This window comes from Ipomoea nil, unplaced genomic scaffold, assembly GCF_001879475.1.
Source record: "Ipomoea nil cultivar Tokyo-kokei standard unplaced genomic scaffold, Asagao_1.1 scaffold2791, whole genome shotgun sequence".
NCBI lineage: Eukaryota > Viridiplantae > Streptophyta > Magnoliopsida > Solanales > Convolvulaceae > Ipomoea > Ipomoea nil.
The window spans coordinates 444407-457931 of record NW_017619219.1 but is presented as its reverse complement, the minus strand read 5'-3'; positions in this window follow the sequence as shown (position 1 = coordinate 457931).

Here is a 13525-nt window from a genome sequence, read left to right as displayed (position 1 = left end):
TATCTTTAACATCAAGAAATATCAAGATTCGTCAAGAATCATTATATCAAAATCAAGAACTTCTTTTCAACATCAAGATCATCAAGAAGGCATATAAATCATCTTATCAATCAACAAGATCATAACACAACTATCATAGAAGAATTCATCAAGACACGAGAATATAGAGGGAGGCCTAAGAGGGAGATCATAGCTAAGAAAATAGGTTTTGTTGAGACATGGGTTACCTCTTAGCCTTAATTAATTTCCTTGGCTATGAAGGGTCTTTCTTTAAGCTTTCTTCTTTCTTGATTTCTCCTAAAGGGGATTCTTGGAACTCCTTGTGTGGTGAGAGATTATTGTGGTGTAAGATATAGGTGCCTCCTATGACCCTATATTTATATATATTCCTAAGAGTCCCAATTGGGGTCTAAACACTATGGGCTTGCTAATTCTATTCCTTATAGAACTAAGGGGTTGGTTATAGGGATGTGGGCCCATGGACTATGGTGGGCCTTTCTTAATTGATTAATGGGTTTTTAATTCTCCTTTTAGGGCAAGTGATTAAATACTTTGTTAGAGTTAGGGGTCGTAACATGGGGTGTTACACATCGCGAATAATCCGGTTTTTCACGAGCGGACGAAGCATATTGAAGTTGACTGCCATTTTATATGGGAGAAAGTGGAGCAAGGATTAATATCTATTACACACGTTCAAAGCGGTGATCAACTGGGTGACATATTCACAAAAGGGCTTAGTAAGAGTCGGGTTTTATATATATGTAACAAGTTGGGCATGTTTGATATCTATGCTTCAACTTGATGTGGAATGTTAGAAGGTTGTTAGTGGATTGCTCTCAGCTACTCATTTTGAAATTCAAATGAGTGGCTGGTCTTGCTATTAGATTGTATATATGTAGGCTTCAATGTACAGCGTATTATTCATTCAGTGTTCAATACATACACTTCACTACATAAGTTCTACAATAATGAACAATGGAATTACCAAACCAAAGACGGATCTAACTCCCTGTACAAAGTAGATTACATCTCCAAGCCAGTTGCTCTCTCGGCCCAGTTGTAACACCCCAGATTTTCAAGATATTTAAAACTTATAAAATAAAGGTGAAATCTCATTAAATCCCAAACATAGTACGAGTGTACGGGGTGCTATGCCACACCTGAGCTAGAGAACTCAGGTGCACAGGCTAACTAACTAATGTCTCAATGATATGAATGCATAAACATGGCACGCAGGCCGAAAGGAAAACTAACTACTTCTATGTTCCAAGCTCTAGCGCACTCCAGTGACTTAATCTTCTGTGCCTGAAAGCCAAATATATCTGTTCAGCGAGAGATGCTGGTAACCCACTCCAACGCGTTGAAATACAATACGTATAGAGATATATATAGATATACGAAAACCATTTTAAAGCATGAAGATATATCCTATGAGACTCTAGCTTTTAAAACCGGGAATGACTCGACAGATAAGGCTAGACACAAGCAACAGTTATAACAGGCGTATACAATCCACAACAAGCAAGACAGATAAAGCTGAGCATAATTAATAATCATAACCCAACATAAACAATCCCCAGCACAAATCCCTTAGTCACATTCCCCAATATACTCATAAACACAACTCCTCCATATCTCGTCACATAGCATACTTTGTTGGCGCCACAGGACCAATCGCATGCCCATACATGAGCGTCAGCGCATATAGCTCTGACACGGCCCCGCAGCACCCTGCCCCGTCTCACATTACGGAGGAGCCGATCGCAACCGACTGATGGACCTTTGTCCTACATAATATTTATATACCTGACCGGTCTTTACCAGCCTGGTTAACAGTTGGGATGGTTCTCAGCCCATTCAACTGCCCGTATAGTGGACCTTTGTCCTATATAATATTTATATACCTGACCGGTCTCTACCAGCCTGGTTAACAGCCGGTATGGTTCTCAGCCCATCCGACTGCCCGTATAGTGGAACTTAGTCCTATATAATATTTATATACCTGACCGGTCTCTACCAGCCTGGTTAACAGCCGGTATGGTTCTCAGCCCACCCGACTGCCCGTATAGCCCGATTGATCTTAACCAACTCGGGGTTACATGCACACATAACACATAGCAAGTACATGCAACCCACATTAACACATTGGGAAGGGGGAGAAAACGTATAACAAAACCTATGCGTGATCCATCACATACTAAGAATAGTCCTAAGGGGTTCATACTTCTTCCACCTAGGTCAACGGGATACCAATTCAACTAGCATGCAATATAATAGACTCATAAACCTACGAACGGTACCCGAAATATCAAACTAGACATAGGCACGATAAACGGAGTCCGTTGGGACACCACGGGGGACGGGGAAACCGGGAACCCAAGATGGGGAAAATTCCAGCGGGTAGCCGGTGGGTGGGGGGCCACCCGCCGGCTGCCCGCCGGATTCACTATTCCGGGCAGCGGGTCGCCGGCGGGCAGCTGCCCGCCCGCCGGCTGCCCGCTGCCGGGATCACTATTCCGGCCGTGGGTAGGTGGCGGGTCCCCTACCCCCCACTGACTCTTATCACACAATTTCGCCTCGGTAACCATTGTGGAACCCGAAACCATACTTAGACACTTTACAACGCAATCAACGACAACACGTAAACAATTAACGGATCAAATACGAGAAACGAACGGCACATAACCTATCATGCTTTTCTAAACATAATCAACACCCAAACATGCGATTACCCCACCTGATAATCCAAGAATAATATCATACGATACAACCTTGGGTTCTAATCACTTTTATATCAACAAGAATACGATTCGCCTTCTAATTGCAAGATTCGGTAAGAATAACACATAAGCATCAAGGGCATCACACAATTTATCAAGAACAACACATAATCATCAAGAACTCGATATAATCATCAAGAACATCATAATTATCAAGAATCTCCCAATATCAAGATTATCAAGATCCCCCATGGGATCATCACATCAATCATCAATAATAATCATCACAAGTCATTAATACACAATAATATGGGGAAACCCTAAGGGGGATCATAACTATGAAAATAGGTTTTGTTGAGACATGGGTTACCTCTTAGCCTTAATTAATTCCTTGGCTATGAATGGTCTTTCTTTAGGCTTTCTTGCTTTCTTGATTTCTTCTAGGGGGATTCTTGGAGCTCTTTGGGGAGGTGGGGCGTTATTCTTGTGGGGGGTTTCTTGGTGCCTCTTAAGTCCCCTATTTATATATTTAGGAGTCCTAGTTAGGAACTAATATTATGGGCTTGCTAGTTCTATTTCTTTTGGGACTAAGGATTGGGTTTAGGGATAAGGGTCCGTGGACTATGGTGGGCCTTCCTAATTAATTATTGTGATTTAATTCTTTCTTTTGGGTAATTGATTAAATGATTTAATTGATCTTAGGGGTCGTAACACGGGGTGTTACACTCTCCCCCCCTTATCGGGAAGCTTCGTCCCCGAAGCTTGGTCATTGCCGAGTGACTTTCTCTTAGTTACCTTGGGCAGCCTTCATCCTCTCCCGGATGTGCTTGACCTTAGTGATTGTGTCCTGTAGGTGTTGGGGCCCTAGTGTTATTGGGTCGACCATGTCTTCCCAACATAAGGGGGTTCTGCACTTTTGTCCGTATAGAGCTTCGTAGGGTGCCATACGAATGCTCGCGTGGTAACTGTTGTTGTATGAGAATTCAATAAGGTCTAGGTGTTCCTCCCATGTCCCTTGAAAGTCCAACACGCATGCTCTTAGCATGTCTTCGAGGGTCTGAATGGTCCTCTCGGTTTGGCCGTCCGTAGTGGGGTGGAAAGCAGTGCTTAGTTTTAGTTGTGTCCCCAAGGCTAATTGCAGTGATTTCCAGAATTGTGAGAGGAACCTGGAGTCTCTATCGGATACGATGTTTCGGGGGACTCCGTTATACTTCACTACCCGGCTCAAGTAGGCTTGGGCCAGTTGTGTCATTGTCCATGTTTCCTTCATGACGATGAATCGCGCTGTTTTGGTTAGTCGGTCCACTATGACCCAAATCTTATCCTTGCCGGTCTTCGTTGGGGGTAGTCCTCCGACGAAATCCATGGATATGGAATCCCACTTTCCTTGTGGTATCTCAAGGGGTTGTACGAGTCCCTTGGGCTTGCATCGTTCGGCCTTCACCCTTTGGCAATTTAGGCACCTGGCCACGAAATCTGCGATTTCCTTTTTCATGTTGGGCCACCAAAACGACCTTTTTACATCTTAGTATAGTTTGTCACCCCCTGGGTGAACCGAGTATGGGGAGTTGTGTCCTTCCTCCAAGATTTTTTGCTTCAAGTGGGGTGCGTTGAGGGCACGCACCACCTATCTTGGTAACGGAGACTGCCGTCTTCGTGTATTTTGAAGGGTCCTTCCTTCCCCTGGGTTAGGTCGAGGCGGATTTTATCTAGTTCCGGATCCTGCTGTTGCCCTATTTTGATTTCCTCGAAGAGCGTAGGCACGACTTGTGCGTTGAATAAGTGGATGTCGGGGTGGTTTTGACCTTGTTTTATTATTTCCAAATTCAGTCTTTGGAAGTCCCTGTACAGTTGGTCCGGTAGGATCCAAGTGGTGTTGAGGGAGTGGTTAGTCTTCCTGCTTAGTGCATCCGCCACCACGTTAGCCTTTCCCTCATGGTATTGGATGTCCAGGTCGTAATCCTTTATGAGTTCTAACCACCTCCGTTGTCTCATGTTTAGGTCTTTTTGGGTGAAGATGTACTTTAGGCTCTTATGGTCCGTGTAAATCTTGCATTGCACCCCGTATAAGTAATGCCTCCAAATTTTTAGTGCGAACACGATGGCAGCTAGCTCGAGGTCGTGGGTGGGGTAGTTTTCCTCGTGGGTTTTGAGCTGCCTGGATGCGTAGGCTATTACTCGGCCTTTTTGCATTAGCACGCACCCCAACCCCTTCTTGGATGCGTCACTGAAGACCTCGAATCCTTCTTCCCCGGAGGGGATGGCGAGTACGGGTGCCGTGGTTAACTTATCCTTCAATTCTTGAAAGGCCGAGACGCAGTCGTTGTCCCATTGGAAGGGGGTTTTCTTTTTCATGAGCTTGTTGAGGGGTTGGGCTATCCTGGTGAAGTCGGGTACAAATCTCCTGTAGTAGCCCGCCAAGCCTAGGAAGCTTCGGACTTCGGTGAGTGAGCTTGGTGTGGTCCATTCTTTAACGGCACGGATCTTGGCGGGGTCCACCTTAATCCCTTCCTTGGTTATCACGTGACCCAGGAAGGCCACGCTGTCTTTCCAAAATTCGCATTTAGAGAACTTGGCGTATAGTTGGTGCTCCCTTAGAGTTTGCAGGGTTATGCGGAGGTGTCTTTCATGTTCTTCCTTGTTTCGGGAGTAGACTAGGATGTCATCAATGAATACAATGACGAAGTCATCCAAGTGGGGTCGGAATACTCGGTTCATGAGGTCCATGAATATGGCAGGCGCGTTGGTGAGTCCGAAGGGCATTACGGTGAATTCATAGTGACCGTAACGTGTCCGGAAGGCTGTTTTCTGAATGTTCGGCTTGGCCACCTGTATTTGGTGATACCCGGATCTTAGATCAATCTTTGAGAATACCCTTGCCCCTTTAAGTTGGTCGAACAAGTCGTCGATTCGGGGAAGGGGGTACTTATTCTTTATCGTGACTTGGTTAAGTTCCCTGTAGTCGATGCATAGGCGCATGCTCCCATCCTTCTTTTTAACAAACAACACTGGCGCTCCCCATGGGGACGTGCTAGGACGGATGTAGTCCTTGTCTAGCAATTCTTGCAGTTGCGTCTTTAGTTCCTTCATTTCTTTTGGTGCTAATCGGTAGGGAGGTTTAGAAATTGGGGCAGCGCCCGGTACGAGATCTATGGTGAACTCGACTTCTCTGACTGGGGGTGCCCCGGGGATTTCGTCCGGGAAGACGTCGGTGAATTCGTTTACCACTGGGATGGTTTGTGGTTCGGGGGTTTTGGTGCTGAGGTCCTCGACCGAACATAGGAAGGCCTCGCTTCCCTTGTTTAGGTATTTCTTCATTTTCATCATGTTCACCACTTTGATCCCGGCTTCCTGGTGGGTTCCATGGTAAGATACCCTCTTACCGTTTGGTCCCCGAAGGACCACTTTTTGTTCTCCGCATAGGATTTGTGCTTGGTATTTCCCTAGCCAATCCATGCCCAAAATCACTTGTACCCCATCCAGTTTGAATCGGATTAAGTTGCTGGGAAATTCCGCCCCTTGTATGGTGATCATTATATTTTCGTACATGCGGTCGCATTCTAGGATTTCGCCGGAGGCCACTTTGACCTGGAGTCGGACCTTGGTGCTGGTGTTGAGGCCGAGCCGAGTGGCAAACTCGGTTGCTATAAACGAGTTGGTAGCCCCCGAGTCAAATAACACTGTGGCGGGGGTGGCGTGTACTAGGAAGGTTCCGGAAACTATGTTGCTATCCCCAATTTTGGCTTTGCTTAGAGTAAGGATTCTTCCTTGAGCGGTTGGTGTTGTGACTTGGCGGGGCGAGGCGGCCCTGGGCTTTTAAGGCCGCGGGTGGGGTTCATGTGATTTCCTTCTGATTTCCTTTTGTTTCCCAGGCGTGTTTCCCGGGGTTGGTTTGGCACTTGTTGTAGTTGGGATGCCTTGGCATAGGCTTCCCTGAGGGTTCCTGGCTCTTGTGTGGCCAGGGCTTTTTGATATTCGGGGTCAAGGCCTGTTATAAACCTTTCGATCCTGATCCTCTCGGTGGGTACTAGCTCGGGGATGAGGCGAGCCAGTTGGCGGAATTGTTGGTAGTATTCCGTGATCGAGGTTGCACCTTGTCTTAGGTGGAGGAATTCTTCGTATATGGTGGCTCTTAGGTGGTTGGGATAGAATTGTTCTCGTAGCCGCGCTTTTAGGGTTTCCCAGTTGAATCCGGGGTCTTGTTCGCAGGTGGGTCCTTCGTGAGCCCACCAGGTGTCGGTCTCGTGTCTGAAGTAGAAGGAGGTCATTCTTACTTGGTGGTCTTCGGGGCATTTAGTTGCCCTGAATATCTTGTCGAAAGTCCCGATCCACTCCTCGAGGGTCGTGGGATCTTCGTTTCCTGAGAGGGTGGGTGGTTGGTGCGTCGAGATTTGTTGGTGGATCTCCAAGTTCTCGTTTGGTAAAGGCTAGGGAGCGGTAGTACTTAGTGCCTGGGCAATTTGGGCCAGGCGTTGTAGATTCTGAGTCAGGAATTCCTCGGTGGGGAGTTTCGGTGTTCCTACCTGTCTTCTTCTCGGTGCCATCCTGGAGTTCATAGGTCGATGTTATTTTGCGTCCTTACCTTGATGCAATAAGCGAGGGGGGGGGGGGGGTTTCTTTAAGTTAGAGAGGGATAAAGTGAGGAAAGGTTATGTGTAGGTTTCACAATCTCACCGCGCGTCCTAAGATTCCTAAACACTATGTTCCTAAGTACCTAGTGTTTAAGCTTAATGTCCTAAGGTCTGATCTTAAGAGTCTTATCCTAGGGTCAAGTTTAGGCTCTGATACCAACTGTAACACCCCAGATTTTCAAGATATTTAAAACTTATAAAATAAAGGTGAAATCTCATTAAATCCCAAACATAGTACGAGTGTACGGGGTGCTATGCCACACCTGAGCTAGAGAACTCAGGTGCACAGGCTAACTAACTAATGTCTCAATGATATGAATGCATAAACATGGCACGCAGGCCGAAAGGAAAACTAACTACTTCTATGTTCCAAGCTCTAGCGCACTCCAGTGACTTAATCTTCTGTGCCTGAAAGCTAAATATATCTGTTCAGCGAGAGATGCTGGTAACCCACTCCAACGCGTTGAAATACAATACGTATAGAGATATATATAGATATACGAAAACCATTTTAAAGCATGAAGATATATCCTATGAGACTCTAGCTTTTAAAACCGGGAATGACTCGACAGATAAGGCTAGACACAAGCAACAGTTATAACAGGCGTATACAATCCACAACAGGCAAGACAGATAAAGCTAAGCATAATTAATAATCATAACCCAACATAAACAATCCCCAGCACAAATCCCTTAGTCACATCCCCCAATATACTCATAAACACAACTCCTCCATATCTCGTCACATAGCATACTTTGTTGGCGCCACAGGACCAATCGCATGCCCATACATGAGCGTCAGCGCATATAGCTCTGACACGGCCCCGCAGCACCCTGCCCCGTCTCACATTACGGAGGAGCCGATCGCAACCGACTGATGGACCTTTGTCCTACATAATATTTATATACCTGACCGGTCTTTACCAGCCTGGTTAACAGTTGGGATGGTTCTCAGCCCATTCAACTGCCCGTATAGTGGACCTTTGTCCTATATAATATTTATATACCTGACCGGTCTCTACCAGCCTGGTTAACAGCCGGTATGGTTCTCAGCCCATCCGACTGCCCGTATAGTGGAACTTAGTCCTATATAATATTTATATACCTGACCGGTCTCTACCAGCCTGGTTAACAGCCGGTATGGTTCTCAGCCCACCCGACTGCCCGTATAGCCCGATTGATCTTAACCAACTCGGGGTTACATGCACACATAACACATAGCAAGTACATGCAACCCACATTAACACATTGGGAAGGGGGAGAAAACGTATAACAAAACCTATGCGTGATCCATCACATACTAAGAATAGTCCTAAGGGGTTCATACTTCTTCCACCTAGGTCAACGGGATACCAATTCAACTAGCATGCAATATAATAGACTCATAAACCTACGAACGGTACCCGAAATATCAAACTAGACATAGGCACGATAAACGGAGTCCGTTGGGACACCACGGGGGACGGGGAAACATCAAACGGGGAAGCCGGGAACCCAAGATGGGGAAAATTCCAGCGGGTAGCCGGTGGGTGGGGGGCTACCCGCCGGCTGCCCGCCGGATTCACTATTCCGGGCAGCGGGTCGCCGGCGGGCAGCTGCCCGCTACCGGGATCACTATTCCGGCCGTGGGTAGGTGGCGGGTCCCCTACCCCCCACTGACTCTTATCACACAATTTCGCCCCGGGAACCATTGTGGAACCCGAAACCATGCTTAGACACTTTACAACGCAATCAACGACAACACGTAGACAATTAACGGATCAAATACGAGAAACGAACGGCACATAACCTATCATGCTTTTCTAAACATAATCAACACCCAAACATGCGATTACCCCACCCGATAATCCAAGAATAATATCATACGATACAACCTAGGGTTCTAATCACTTTTATATCAACAAGAATACGATTCGCCTTCTAATTGCAAGATTCGGTAAGAATAACACATAAGCATCAAGGGCATCACACAATTTATCAAGAACAACACATAATCATCAAGAACTCCATATAATCATCAAGAACATCATAATTATCAAGAATCTCCCAATATCAAGATTATCAAGATCCCCCATGGGATCATCACATCAATCATCAATAATAATCATCACAAGTCATTAATACACAATAATATGGGGAAACCCTAAGGGGGGATCATAACTATGAAAATAGGTTTTGTTGAGACATGGGTTACCTCTTAGCCTTAATCAATTCCTTGGCTATGAAGGGTCTTTCTTTAGGCTTTCTTGCTTTCTTGATTTCTTCTAGGGGGATTCTTGGAGCTCTTTGGGGAGGTGGGGCGTTATTCTTGTGGGGGGTTTCTAGGTGCCTCTTAAGTCCCCTATTTATATATTTAGGAGTCCTAGTTAGGAACTAATATTATGGGCTTGCTAGTTCTATTTCTTTTGGGACTAAGGATTGCGTTTAGAGATAAGGGCCCGTGGACTATGGTGGGCCTTCCTAATTAATTATTGTGATTTAATTCTTTCTTTTGGGTAATTGATTAAATGATTTAATTGATCTTAGGGGTCGTAACACGGGGTGTTACACCAGTACTGTAAAACAAATAAACAAATAAAACAACTACTATAAAATAAAATAAAAATCGCTACAAACTTTTAAGGAGAAATTATTTTTCAGAAAAACATGTCAAAGGTTAAAAGAAATAATTAAAATCTTAAATATTTTATTCCTTTGAAGTTGTGTTTTCTACTTTCTCTGGACTATACATAATCTTCAAGAACTCATTACCCAAAAGAGAAAGAAATATTTCAACACTAATACTTTTGCTCAGTTTAATTTAGAGTCTTAAAGAATCAATTTTTATTAGAAATTAACTTTCAAAATTTTTGAGTTTTGATATCAAAAGAAAGTCAAAGGGAGGTACATTCCAAGATGTGATACGAGCAAGGGGTTGGCCATGTTGTACAATTGGACAATCATTATCGTAGGATCATGATTCACACATTTGTGTGAACTATAAATAAAAAGTACATTTTTAATATATTAAAAGTACATTATTTGAAAGTATATGATAATGTAATATAAATAATGTATTTTTAATATATAAAAAATGTATATTGCATTCATGGTTCACACAACTATGTGGACCATGGTCTACACAATAATTTGCCACAATTGGACGCATGGATCATCTCTTTGTTTATTCCACTAGAATGGCAGCAAACCTTACAATCATATTCAAGGATGCACAATCTGGGTGTGGTTGAGTGGAAGGAACTCATCCATTTTTAACCAAAAGTCAATGGTTCGATCCTTGATTTTGGGTATGGAGCAGCCTTTAATCTCTAGGCCAGCTGCCCCACCCAAAAGAGGTGCCTACAATTCAATGAGAGAATTAGTCATTCTATCCGACGGAGGAGACCCCGGGTACACCCAAAAGAAAAATAAAAAATTAAGGACGGTGCCTACAATTCAATGAGAGAAAAGAAAAATAAAAAATTAAGGACGGTGGAAACCCCGGGTACACCCAAAAGAAAAATAAAAAATCAAGGATGCATGCCTCCACCTGTGACCTTGGAAAACCTTTATTGATGTAAAACAACAAGCTATAAATAGTATTATGAAATGTACCCCCCAAAAGAAAAATAAAAAATCAAGGATGCATGCCTCCACCTGTGACCCTGGAAAACCTTTATTGATGTAAAACAACAAGCTATAAATAGTATTATGAACTGTACCTTTATAAGAATAGCAGGAAGTTGTAACAACTGTTCAAACACACCTACTCTACACAGGAGCATAACTACCACAAATACAGAGAGATAATATGTCAGCCACATATATCCTTAACACGCCCCCGCAAGATAGATTGAGGACCCGTCGGAGATCCTTAACACGTCCCCACAAGATAGATTGAGGACCCGTTGGAGATAGAAGAAACAAAGAGCGGCCTAACGGCTTTGTGAGTAACTCAGCGAGCTGAGCCAACGAAGGAATGTTCCGAAATAATCCAACACCAGATGCTTCATACGTGAATGGAATACCGGATTTTTGCACACATACGTCGCGCTAAGGTTGTCACAGAACACAAGCAAGGGTTTCACTAGTTGCAGCCGCAGCTCTTAGAGCAAATTCTTTATCCACAAGACTTCTGCAGCAGCATTCGCCAATGCTCGATATTCGGATTTCGTCGATGAGCGTGACACAGACTTCTGGCGGGTGGACTTCCAAGAAACGAGATTAGCACCAAGATACAATAAGTACGCGGTGGTAGAATGGCCATCGGTGGTGCAACCGCCCCAATCATCATCTGTATACACACTTAGCGACAGTGGTTGCCCAGTACGGAGGAACAGTCCATGACAAACTGTTCCCTTTAGATAGCGTAGTAATCGTTTGGTAGCCAACCAGTGCAGCTCCGTCGGCGAATGCATGAACTACGAGAGATGGTTAACTGCATAGGACACATCAGGGCTAGTGATGACCAAGTACTGCAACAAGCCAAGGAAACGCCGAAACTGAGTGACATTAACCGCAGCACTACCAGATTGCGCAGGAAGCAATTTGTCTATAGTAGCCAGTGGTGTTGAAACAGCCTTTGCACCATCCATCTTAAACCAAACCAGTATGTGTGTGATATATTGACTCTGAGACAGGAACATGCCATTAAGTGTTGGGACTACTTCTATGCCCAGAAAATGATGCAAGGAACCAAGGTCCTTAAGAGCAAACTAAGTTGATAGAGCCTTAACAAACTTGTCAAGCCACACAACATCATTTCCTGTTAATATAATATCATCCACATACACTAGGAAATAAAAATAACATTATTAGCAGAATAAACAAATAAAGATGCATCTGCTTGTGACTTCAAAAACCCACAACGCAACAAGAACTGAGAAAGTTCCATGTACCAAGCCTTGGGAGCCTATTTAAGACCATATAAGGCTTTAGTCAGTTCACAAATATGAGTTGGAAATGCATGATCGACAAACCCCGATGGCTGCTCCATAAAGACCTCCTCATGCAACTTTCCATGAAGGAACGCATTATTAATGTCCAATTGGCGCAAATCCCAGCGATTACTCAAAGCAATGGTCCAAACCACACGTATGGTCACTGGTTTCATAATCGGAATATATGTCTCAAAATAATCCCGGCCAGCAGTCTGCAAGAACCCTATAGCGACAAGCCACGCTTTATACCGGTCAACCGACCCATCCGGTTTGCGCTTGACACGATAGACCCACTTGCAGCCAATCGGGACAGTCGCTCTGCGGGGAACCAGTTGCCACGTTTTGTTAAGATGGAGGGCTTCGAACTCCTCATCCATTGCTTTCCTCCACCAAACGTCTTTAAGAGCCTGGGCGACGGTAAAAGGTTCTAAAGCGGGAGGCAAGGGATGTGACGTGGCATGGTTGATAACATAGTCAGAATACCTGGGATTGGGACGACGCTCGCGGGTAGACTGACGTAGATTATCATGTGGTTGAGGAACTTTGAAGGTGGTAACGGGCAGGGGGTCAGACACAGATTGGCTGGGATGTTGGCCACTTTATGGAACAATGGGTGACGAGCAAGCAGAAGGTGATAACAAACTGGACTGAGCTAACAGTGAACAAGTGGGGACGTCCAGACTGTTTTCGCCGACCTGTGTTGGAACCGGAGTTTGAACATCCACCGGAGCAGGTTGTGGATAGTCGGCTATGTTAGGGAGAGACATAGCTGAAGAAGACGCGGAAGACGGAGCTGGTGATTGAACAGCTAAGGGAGTGGTCACGGACTATGTAAACACAGGAGATGACTTGAACACAACATCACTGACTTCTGAACCATGGAAACCAGAGGGTGGGCTGTTAGGTGTTTGCTGCAAATCTCTATAAGGAAACATATGAGGCACAAATTTAACATGCCTAGATACATAAATGCGAGTAGAATTGTAGTCTAGACATTTGTAACCTGATTGAGTGTTTGAGTAGCCAAGAAAGATACACGGACGTGACTTCGGCTGTAGTTTCTTGGTGTTATAGGGGCGCAACAAGGGGAAACAAAGGCAGCCAAAGGGTTGTAACTTATCATAGGTAGGCAATTGACCAAACAGGACATAAACCGGAGACTAATTACTCAAAACCGGTGTTGGGAGCCGATTAATGAGGTAGACGGCTGTCTGAAAGGCATAGGTATAGTACGAGGACGGCAAGGATGCAGAGT